This window comes from Vulpes lagopus, chromosome 6, assembly GCF_018345385.1.
Source record: "Vulpes lagopus strain Blue_001 chromosome 6, ASM1834538v1, whole genome shotgun sequence".
NCBI classification, from domain to species: domain Eukaryota; kingdom Metazoa; phylum Chordata; class Mammalia; order Carnivora; family Canidae; genus Vulpes; species Vulpes lagopus.
Window position 1 is genome coordinate 42,421,203 of NC_054829.1, and position 12,026 is coordinate 42,433,228.

The window sequence follows — 12,026 nt, forward strand, 5'->3', positions numbered from 1 at the left end:
AGAGAATAATCTTGATGACTGAACTTGAAATAAAATCTCTTGGCCTACTTAGGAACAAGTTTGCCACTCTTGGTTCCTAGACAATAGAGCAAATGTGTTCTTTGAGACTTTCTTGTCAAACTCAAATTTCATCTTCAGAAACTCCATCTAATCAATAATTCCCTCCTGTAGTTCCAAGAGTGATCATACAGCTTCAAGCAGATTAGTTTGTAAAATTAAATTCTTTCATTTTCCAGAACCAAATGAATTCTTCAATATACAAACTCCTACAACCGAATTTGCTAGAAAGGTAGAGTCTAAGTTAACCAGCAGAGTAGAAAACAAAACAGAATTTCAAAAAATTTAAAGTTACAAATTTACATTCCCCCTTAAGATGAGGGGGGAAAGGAGTGCCTGGCTGGCTCAGTCGGAGGAACACGTGACTCTTGATCTCAGGGTTGTGAGTTTGAGTCCCACACTAGATGTAGAACTAAGCCTTTAACTATATATCTAAATTTGGAAACAAGGGATGCCTGGGTGGCTCAGCGGTTAAAGTGTCTGCCTTTGGCCCAGGGCATGATCCTGGACTCCCAGGATCCAGTCCCACATCGGGCTCCCTGCATGGAGCCTGCTTCTCCCTCAGCCTGTGTCTCTGCCCCTCTCTCTCTCTGTGTCTCTCATGAATAAATAAATAAAAATAAAAATAAAAAACAATTTGGAAACAAGATATGAAGCTTAGAATTCAGTAAGAGAGATAAGACTAATAATATTTATGAAACAGTAACAACAAACAATGGTGTATGATGAAGTGCTAAAGTGCTAAGTGACTGAGTATTCAATACACACAGTGGGAGCTCAGGAAATCTATTGTAGAGAGACTGGAGGGTCCAAAGAGGTTTTATAGGAACAGGCTCCTCATAATGGATGATAACATTTGGAGAAATAAAAAGGGAAGGCACAGCTGAGGAAACTACCTAACTGAACCCCAGGATTATTGTAGGCAGTCCCAGAAACATGTGAAGAAGAAAGATGGTATGAACCACCTTATAAAGTGTTAAAAGCTACTTTAAAATGTGACACAGGGGGATCCCTGGGTGGCGCAGCGGTTTGGCGCCTGCCTTTGGCCCGGGGCGCAATCCTGGAGACCCAGGATCGAATCCCACGTCGGGCTCCCGGTGCATGGAGCCTGCTTCTCCCTCTGCCTATGTCTCTGCTTCTCTCTCTCTCACTGTGTGCCTATCATAAATAAATAAAAAAATTAAAAAAAAAATTTAAATGTGACACAGGAAAGTAAAATCCCAGTGGGATTTTTTTTTTAATTTTTTTTTTTAATTTATTTATGATAGTCAGAGAGAGAGAGAGAGAGAGAGAGGCAGAGACACAGGCGGAGGGAGAAGCAGGCTCCATGCACCAGGAGCCCGACGTGGGATTCGATCCCGGGTCTCCAGGATTGCGCCCTGGGCCAAAGGCAGGCGCCAAACCGCTGCGCCACCCAGGGATCCCCCCAGTGGGATTTTTGTTCAATTAACCCAGCAAGTGTACAAAAAGACTGAAGAGAGTAAATAATGGATTTATAAAACCACAGAGAATTACAGAAATCTAAACCCAGAATGATCATTAGTCTAGATCTGTGTTATCCAATACAGAAGCCACTAGTCACATCTGGTTCTTGAGCATCTGAGATATCACCTATCTGAACTAATATGAAATTTACATGTAAAACGAACATCAAATTTCAGACTGCATGAAAAAATAAATGTAAACTATTTCAATAATTTTTATATTGATTACATATTGAAATCATGCCATCTGGGATATATTATGTTAAATAACATGATTAAAATTATTTTCGGCAGTTTCTTTTGACCATTTTAATGTAATCTAGAAAATTTTAAACTACATACGGTTCACATTATATTTTTTTTAAGATTTTATTTATTTATTCATGAGAGACAGAGAGAGAGAGAGGCAGAGACACACGTAGAGGAAGAAGTAGGCTCCATGCAGGAAGCCCGACATGGGACTTGATCCCCGGACTCCAGGATCACGTAAGCCAAAGGCAGACACTGAACCACTGAGCTACTCAGGTGTCCCTCACATTATATTTCTATTGAACAGCACTGCTCTACAGTTATCTCAACTTCTCTGACCTTCCCATTCCCATGATTTAAACAATTTTAACATATACCTACATAAATGTATATACTTCTAAATTTTACATATATGTGTGTACCACCAAACTTCTGTATTTTACATACAGCATAAAACAAAAACAAAAATAAACACTAAAATAATGAAAAAAGTAACCAGAAGTTCTAATACTTTTCTTTCTACAACCTAATAGGCTATCCCATATGCTCCACATGGGAGGCTTAGGATGTTAGTAAAGAGACTAATCAAAAAAAAAAAAAAAAAAAAGAGAGAGAGAGAGAGAGAGACTAATCAAGGGAAAGATAGATCCAAATTAAAGAATCACTAAAATTTAATAACTGGTTGACTATAGGAGCAAAGGAGAGGGGATGAATTAAGGATCACATAATAAACATCTACTATTTGCTACTTAGCATCCAGTAGCCTCTGAATTTCCCTCAAAGAAAAAAAAGGCTAAGCCATCATGCTGTTTAGGTAGCAATGACCCCAACCTCAGCTGCAGGGGTAGGCCCAGGCTGGCTAAACCAGTTACCAAATCTTATCTAGCCTTAGTTGTTGGTTCAGAAATGTCAATATAACCCAAAGTCAATACATGAAAACATTGTCCAGGAGGCTCCTGGGAAGAGAAGGAAGAGAATCTCTCCTAGCTTATACTTCTAGGAAGTTTCTCTAGGAAGAGAAACTCTCCTAGCTTATACTTCTTAAGTGAAGCACACAGATCCCCCCCAAAAAGTTTAGGTATAGAACTCAGGGTGTCTGTATGCTCAAATGAAGGGTTGAAGGTATCTTAAACTTCACTGATTTTAACAGAAATTTAGCATGTCATTCTTTTGTGAATTCAGTAAAGGACCACAAAATTAATTAATACCCAGTCACTTTGCCACCAGCAAAAATCACAGATTTCCTATCACATTGTCACTGGTTGCAGACGCTTACAAATAGTGACAATGTTCATCACTACTTGGAAATTATTAGACCCATACTAAATCTTATTACTTAACAAAGAAGTACATTAAAAATATATATATATTGGGGGCTGCTGGGTGGCTCAGTCACTTAAGCATCTACCTTCCGCTCAGGTCATGATCCCAGGGTCCTAGGATGGAGCACCGCATCAGGCTCCCTGCTCAGCGGGCAGGCTGCTTCTCTCCCTGCCCCTCCCTCTTACTCTGCTCTCTCCTGCTCTCAAATAAATAAAATCTTTAAAAAAAAAATTTTATAACTGCTCTTTGCAGACCTATGTACTTTATTTAAAAATAACTATGAAGCTCCTTGTTGAGTGTTGACACAATGTGATTTCTGCCCAGTGCTCTAAATGTCAAAGTGAAGAAATCAATGAAGACTGGGTTAATGGTGGGAGTAACTATGATTCTCTTAAGGTAGCCAAATGCCTCACCAACTAAAAATTAGTGATGCACACAAACAAGATTCCTACTGTCCCTACCTACTATCCAGCAACACCACAGCCAAAGGAACATGGAAAAAAGATCCCGTTGAGCTTGACTCTAGTTTGGCATGATGAAGTGACATGAGGTGTAGAGTAAGTGGGAGGCCACTGGTGATCCACTCCCTCCATGAGGTGGGATGAGGCTGGGTGGCCTTGAGGGCCACTGGTGAAATAGTGTTACACTTAACTGTTTTTTAAAAAAATTAAAATAAAACACTCAGGAAAGGGGTCCTATAGACTTCAGACTGCCCAAGGATGAAGGAACAAAGGTCAAGAGCCCTGCCTACAGCTTCTGTTGAGGCACTATCCTTCCCTTCTGGATTTGATGGAATTAGGACCTAGAGCCTGCACTGCTGACAAACATGCTCGGACCACAAAGGGACAAACACAGCAGAAGCAGAGCTCATTAAATAAAGGAAAAAAGAAAGATGAGATTCTGATCACATTAAGTACAAGTGGATCAAGCTTCACCTTTAGACTTTTCAATACTGTAAGCTAGTAAATTTGATTTTCCGTTATATCCAAGACATAAAAATCTAAATGGTACAATTGATTTCAATAGTTTCTATCTCAGGAAACTAAAACAATACCTATGGTCTTTGCACAGAAAGAGCAAAATTGTAAAAGACTTGACTGTTACATTAAGGGAATCTGTGTTTAGCTTTTCACAAACTGAGTGTCACTCAGTACTCACTCCATTTTGCTGTATATAAATTTTACATAAAAAAAAAAAAAAAAAGTAAACAGAGGTTCCTGGGGACTCAGTCAGTTAAGCGTCTGACTGTTGATTTTAGCTCAGGTCATATCATCAGGGTTGTGACATCAAGCCCTGTGTGGGGTCTGAAATTCTCTCTCTCTCTTCCTTTGCCTGCACCCCACTCCCCCATTCATGCACTCTCAAGCTCACTCTCTTAAAAAAAAAAAAAAAAAAGTAAACAAATAGCTCATGATGGGCACACTGAAGTATTTGGGGTAAAATATACTGACTATGAAATACAACTAAATAGAAGATGGATTGATGAATGGAGGAAGAGAGATGGTTAGGATGATGGATATGTAAGTACATATGGCAAAATACGAACTATAAATTATAGAATCTAGGTTTGTATCCACTTAGATATTCTGTTCTAAAAAGAATTCTTGCAACTTTTCTGTGATTAAAACTTTTCATAATAAAATGTCAGGGAAAGAAAGCAAAAAGTGGAAATGAAGGCTGTGAGAGGCTCACATATTTTGTAGGTTTGTCAAGAAAAGAAATGAAAAAAAAAAAAAAAAAGAAAGAAAAGAAAAGAAATGAATGGCATCCTGGGTGGCTCAGCAGTTTGGTACCACCTTCAGCCCAGGGCGTGATGGTGGAGACTCGCGATCGAGTCCCACATTGGGCTCCCTGCATGGAGCCTGCTTCTCCCTCTGCTTCTGTCTCTGCATCTCTCTGTGTCTCTCATGGATAAATAAATAAAATCTTAAAAAAAAAAAAAGGAAAGGAATAAAAACAATAACAAAATAAAAGGAACAACCTTAGAGAAGAAAAAGAAGGTATACATATATGCCACAGAGTGAAATGTCTAGATTCTACCTCCTTGCTCTAGCTCTAATTTTAGACTACTTACACAGACTAGTTCTGGCCTTGAGTGCTCGTTCTGGACTCAAAAGTGCTCACTCACTAAGCTCCATTCATTTTAGAGTAATACAAATCTGTGGAATCTAGACCCTTTGCCTGTATGATAATGTTTCCCATTCTTTTCACCTGAGTTTCTAAATATCTCCTTAAACTGACCTTCAGATGAGGTCAATGTTATCCCAGTTTGGCATAACATAAATGGTTCACCCTCTTGGTCCAAATCTGGCTCCTCAAACCCATGGCTCTCCATGGCAAGGGAATATTAAAACAAAGGTCAAGGATCCTTGCAGCAAGGACAATTTATCTGAATGTCACAGCCCCTGGCTGAGTACCTGGTACAAAGGTACTCAAAAAATGTCTGTTAGATGAATGAAACCCATGCCTTACACAACATTTAATAATATTTAATCACACATATTAATGCTTAGTTTTGTATTTATTTATTTATTTATTTATTTTTTATGATAGTCACAGAGAGAGAGAGAGAGAGAGAGAGAGAGAGAGAGGCAGAGACACAGGCAGAGGGAGAAGCAGGCCCCATGCACCGGGAGCCCGACGTGGGATTCGATCCTGGGTCTCCAGGATCGCGCCCTGGGCCAAAGGCAGGCGCTAAACCACTGCGCCACCCAGGGATCCCTTAGTTTTGTATTTATACCTACATTGTCCTGAGGGTAAGAAACGTGAAGTTGAATACTTAAATGGAGGCGATCAGGAGTTTCCTCTGTGGAGAGCTAACCAGAAGATGGAGTTGGAAATGAAAAGTTGATAAATTCCTTCAGCGAGTGTTAAGAAACTTCCCTAGATGATACAGTATGTTCATCAGCTTCAAAATACCATAATCATGCACACAGAGAAGTTAAATTTTATAAGGATAAAGAATGTCTGTCATTAGAAATTGAATTTCAAGACAACCTAAATGCTTCTGGAGTTAATCAGCTCTCTTTTTGTTGCTGCTTCCAAAGAACTGTAGGTTATGCACTTGCTGAATTTTGCCTTTGTCACACATGACTTAACAACGAAGGCATTCATTATATCACAGTAGCGTCCCTCAAGTGTCTGGTTCTAAACAGCTGCAAATTTTGGAAGATAACACTAAACGATGTCCCTAATGATTGGTATGTTCTCTCCCAACAAATATTAAAACAAGATTAAGGCTTACTAGAATATCAAAACTGTCCGAATTAAACTAAGCATAAATTTAAGTTCAGAAAATAAAGTAGAAGTTTTAAGAATTTATATTCTACATGTTAATAGAATCAATCCAATAAGCATATCCAAAGATTTTGGAAAATTCATGAAATACAGCACTCTCATTCTTCATATTTGCTTTAGCTGTCAGAAAGATGGATAATCACTAATGAATGATTCAGTCCTTTCAAATGTGGTAACTGAATAAGATAACAAAATATGTTAAAATAATAAACCCGACTTCAAATAAATTCCCATTTATAAAAAGTAAAAGCTACTTCCCAGACCCAAAACTGGCAAGGCCTGGGTAGAAAAATATCCTGCCAAAGGTAGAAACAAGCTGTAAAAATGTTTCAGAAGAGTTATGCCTTGTTAGTTATACAACTGTTTACATAAGCTGACTTTTTTATACCTGTCATTGTTCCTCAATCACATCAGAATACACAAAAGACATTATTCTCCACCTATTATCTCATTTTCCATTAGGAAAAAAAAATTGTAACTACTAAACAAAATAGAGGGGGGGAAAACACTGCCAGGGAGGAGCTATTTTATTTTCATCATTTATATGTCTTTCAACTCACATTTAGTTAGATTTTCATCCCTTCCCATGAACACAATTTACCCAGAGCCACATAGGTGCCCCAGAAAGGTTACTTGGAAAAGACACATGCAAGTGTCCTTCTGAACCTCCTTCAATTTCATTACATAGTATCTTGCCATGATCCTTGCCTCTTAGAGTAGGTTGACTAACACCCTCAATATCAGCAGTTTTACCTTAACTCTGTAACTATCAGTCTTGAAGACATAAAGGCTCAAATTCTGTCCTCAGAGCCTTCAATCAACATTGTCAACATGTAAATTCCTTATTTCTTAAAAGAAAAACATAATTTTCAGTAGTGCACACAATGTTGTCAAATTTCCAAGGTATGGTGAGCAAGGATCAAAACGAGATTTCTAAGAAAGCCTTCTTTTGTGAACTTCCAGTCAAATACAAAAGTAAATTTTTCCTTTCATTTCCTGTGTTAACATACACAACATAACTTCCACCAGCATGTTGGTGCAAAATCCAGGGAGGCAATACCTCATCGATCACTTTTAAAGAGCAAATGGAGAAGACGGAGTATTAACAACACAAAAAAAAACTACCAATACAAATCAAGGTCAATGAGGAAGGCTGAGGAGTCCTACCCAAGCTTCCAGCTGAAGACCCTAAATTGTAAATATGCTTCAATTTCAAGGCTTTCAAACTAGATTCTATTTAAGTAATCCTACAAAGAGGAATAAATTATATTGATATGCTGAAATACCCAAAGAGGGTCAGTAATGCCAAGTGACTAGCTTCTTTTCTGGGCTGGACTGATCTGGTTTGAAAGCTCTGAAAGAAAAACAACATTCACAGGCAAGACACTTTAATGAAATTCTGCTAGCTTCATATTTGAAAGCAACACACAAAATTTCAGTTACCGGTCCAGACAAGCAGTCTTGGGATATGTTACTGTCATTGCCCAGTCTTAGCAGGAAAGCAACAACAACAACAACAAAAACAAACAAACAAACAAAAAAAAATGGCGTGTTGATGAATTATAACCATAGAAAACCCTCAATCATCCATGATAGCACAGGACAAGGACAACCTAGTTAAACTAGTGAAATTAATTCAAACCTCCCTCCCCGCCCTTCCACAACAGAAAAAGTTCATTTAAGATCCCTTCTGTCTCTTCCTAGCCACTCTCTAATAAAAATGCAGATACTGTATATAATTTCAAGATTGTGTAGCAAAAAAAAAAAAAAAGAGTAAGGCAAACTGAATTATCAGCACCGACTGGGTTCTATTTCTTCAGCAATTCCAATCACAAACCATCAAACTATGAGATCAGCTTCTAGAAAGGCATTTAAACCCCCAACCCCCACCCCACCCCACCCCCACCGCCACCCAAACCTCCGGGCTTAATGACTTCGATTTTTCTAAATCAAACGTGTCTTATATTGAACTGTACTAACAATGCTCGTTTGAAAGGAAGTTAAAGAACTTGACAAATTATTACCACTGCGAAATGCTGATACCGAACCACTTTCGATTCAAATCCGCTGCGATTCCAGGCGTCGGTACGAGACTCAACTTCCTTTCTCTCCTCTCCTCTCCCGGTCCTCCCCGCCCTTCCGCGCGCCAAGGTCCCCGCCGGGGCCTGCTGTGACATCACAGCCCATCGCCTGGAAACCCCTGACGTCACACACACGCGGCCCCAAAGCACTATGACCTCATCGCCGCCCGGGGCCGACCCGCGGTCGACCCGCGCCTGCCGGGAGGCCGGGGGGGCCGCGCAGCCCCCGGTGCTGCCCGGTCCCCGCGGGAGGTTAAGGGCAGGCGTCAGCTCACCTGCAACAGGGCGGGAGAGGGCAGGGCGGCCGAGCCCAGGCGGGCGCGACCAGGCGAGGCGCCCCCCCCCCCCCGCGCCCGACCGGCTCCTCGGCCGCGGGGCACCGAGGTGAGCCGGGCCGGTCCAGTGCCTCCTCACGGCCTATCCGCGACCTCGGGAGCTGCAGCCCGGGCCGGGAAAGCGGCTGCCGCCTGCCGGCCCGCTCGACCTCCGTGGCCCGCGGGGGCGCCCAGCGCGCGGCCCCTGCCTGCGGCCCCTGCCCTAGACCCGCGGCCCGCGCCGGCGCCCCCACCCCCACCCCCACCCGCCCGGCGCGGCGCCCCGGGAGCGCGGCAGACGGCGGGAGGGGGCGGGGAGCGGCCACGGTGGCCGCCGCCGCAGGACCCGGCCCGCGCAGCCCTCACGCCACGCCCTACCGCGGCCGCGACCCACCTGCGCTCCTGCCCCGCCCGGGGCCTGGCCCGGGGCTGCACACCCCGATGCGGCGGCGGCTGCGGCGGCGGCGGCGGCGGGAGGCCTGGCTCGCTCCCCACCGCTGAGGCGGACCGAGCGCCCAGCGCGGCGCGGCGGAGCCCAACGCTCGCCCCGAAACCCATTTGTTTGGCTAAAACGCCGTGACGTCACGCGCCGGCCCAATCGACGGTTGGCCGGGGGCGGGGCCGCCGGCACCGCGGGGGTTGCAGCGACCCCTGCCGGGCATTCCGCAGTACTCCGGACGCTGGGGACGCAAAGAGCGAGGGACTTAAAAAGGGTGAAAATCCGCCGGCCCCGCCAGGTGGTGGAGCGGAGCGGACGCTGGGGGACGGGCGGCCGCGGAGGGCGTCAAGCCGGGCGGGCCAGCAGGGGAGCAACGCCAGCGTCCAGCCCGCAGGCAGCACAGTCGGCGCGCTCCTGGCTGGGTCTGCGGTTGGAGCCCACCAGATACCCTCGTAGCCTCGGCCTCCAGTTTGGGTCCTGCCACCAGCCGGGAAGGCGGGACCTGAGAGGTCTCCCTTAGGAAAGGAGAGCGTCCCTTCTGTCATTTGTTTCTAGCACATGGATGAACTTCGCAGGTGGACAGTCTCAAAAATGTGGTCTGTAGAAGCCTAAGGAATCAGCTTCCTGGGAAGGGATTTTGTAGAGCTTTGTCAAGGAATTGCATTGGTAAAGGAATAGAGAATTCGGTTCTTAACGCTTTACTAATTTATTTAGTGCTCTCAAATCACAGTGCCGGTGATGAAACTTTTTTTATACCCAGGCTTTAAAATGATCATTGGCGGGATCCCTGGATGGCTCAGCGGTTTAATGCCTGCCCTTGGCCCAGGGCATGATCCTGGGTTCCCACATCGGGCTCCCTGCATGGAGCCTGCTTCTACCTCTGTGTCTCTCATAAGTAAGTAAGTAAGTAAATAAATAAATAAATAAATAAATAAATCTTTAAAAATAAATAAATAAAATCTTTAAAATAAAATATAAAATGATCATTTGCTTTCATGGCAAAATAATAATAATATAATAATAATAATAATAATTTTAACCGCATAGTAAACCATGAAGACAATAAAAACTGCTTCACGCAAACACGGCCACTGTCAGCATCCAGGGTTATTTCTAGACTGCTCGTCCCGTGCATATTTGTTTTACAATGTTGTCATCACAGAGTGCACACAGTGTGGGTTCCTGTTTTTCCACACATAGAAGTACTTTTTATATTTCAAATAAGCTTCCTAGGCATTTTATTATTTTTTCTTTTTTTCCTAGGCATTTTAATAGCTGAATAAAATTATTTTAAGTAAGACACCGACATTTTACTGAAATCTCTATTCTTGGACAGAACCTATTCCCTTCTTTCTTTGCCATGACAGAGAAGTCACAGGACATTCTCATGAATGCAGCAGATCTTTAAAGATAAATACCCAGAAATGGAATCACTAGGTGAAAGTGTATCCATACATTTATAGTTATTAATACAAACTGCCAAAATAGTTTTTTAAAGGTTCCACTAAGTTATACTTAAATTAGCAGCTTTGATTTGAGCCAGTCCTTTAAAAAGTAGTTTTGTCCAATTATAAAACTCTCATAAAATACATATGTATAAAACCTTGAATATGAAAAAAAAATTTTTTGAATTAAAAGAATAAGGAAAACAAATATTTACCATAATCTCACCACCAAGAAATAATCATTTAACTTCTCCATCTAGGCCTTTATCTATACACATAATTTTAATAAAAATTGGGAAGGGAATGAGACTATACATATTGACATCAAAGTGTATATCTGATTTAATACCCAACCAATGTTAGCTTAATACATCATGATCATTTGAAACTTCTCTGTGTCATACTGGACTCAAAGTTCTAAAACATCAATCCTATCCTTTTAAGTTCATCACAAAAACTGTCTTTAAAACCTCTCACTTGGGATCCCTGGGTGGCTCAGCGGTTTGGCGCCTGCCTTCGGCCCAGGGCATGATCCTAGAGTCCTGGGATCGAATTCCACGTCAGGCTCCCTGCATGGAGCCTGTTTCTCCCTCTGCCTATGTCTCTGTCTCTTTCTCTCTCTGTCTCTCATGAATAAATAAATAAAATCTTTTTAAAAATAAAAAATAAATAAAACCTCTCACTTATGATGCCTGGGTGGCTCAGTTGGTTAAGTGTCTACCTTCAGCTCGGGTCCAGGATCCAGTCCCACATTGGGCTCCCTGCTCAGCAGGAAGTCTGCTTCTCCCTCTTCTTCTGTCACTCTGTCTCTCTTTCTCTCTCTCTCTCAAATAAATAAAATCTTAAAAAAAAAAAACAATTCTTGCTTTCTTAGAAGAATAAAAAAATTAATTTCCCTCATTAATTTAGGAATTTCCTAGGCCATAGGAAAAAACCCCCTATAGCCTTTATTTTACTCCATACACATCCTCCATGTGTGTATTTAAGATCCTCTGCTAAGTTCTAAACTGCTAGAGGACAAGGATTATATCCCAGTATCCACCAAAAGATCTTGTACTTGATATTGCTTAAATGTTTAACAGATAATTATAACATGTTAATCTGTACTTTTCTTATGATAGACAAATGATCTCCATTTTATAATAGTGTTTACTGCAGCTCATTAATATCCAACATTTATTCCATTTACAATGTTTGACCCAGGCACTATTCTGTGTATTACATACATTCTTCCATTTAATCAGAAAAACACCTCTCTGAGGTGAGTATTGTTGTTATTACAGATGAGGAGGCCGAGGTTCAAAGACTTAAACTGTTTGACCAGGATTGTACAGGTG

At 42.0% G+C, this 12,026-nt stretch overlaps 1 protein-coding gene across 3 annotated transcripts in view; it reads right to left on the reverse strand.

The window, feature by feature from the left end:
• Positions 1–9,344, reverse strand: part of FBXO34 (F-box protein 34) — an 83,445-nt gene extending 74,101 nt beyond the window's left edge. The window contains exon 1 of one of the 3 annotated variants that reach the window (XM_041759037.1): positions 9,200–9,344. The gene's annotated coding sequence lies outside the window, so the exon portion shown is untranslated. Of the gene's footprint in view, positions 1–8,434; positions 8,624–8,766; positions 9,029–9,199 lie in introns of those variants that run through there. The other 2 variants (XM_041759039.1, XM_041759038.1) reach the window with 2 other exon arrangements.
• Between the last annotated feature and the right edge of the window lie 2,682 nt (positions 9,345–12,026).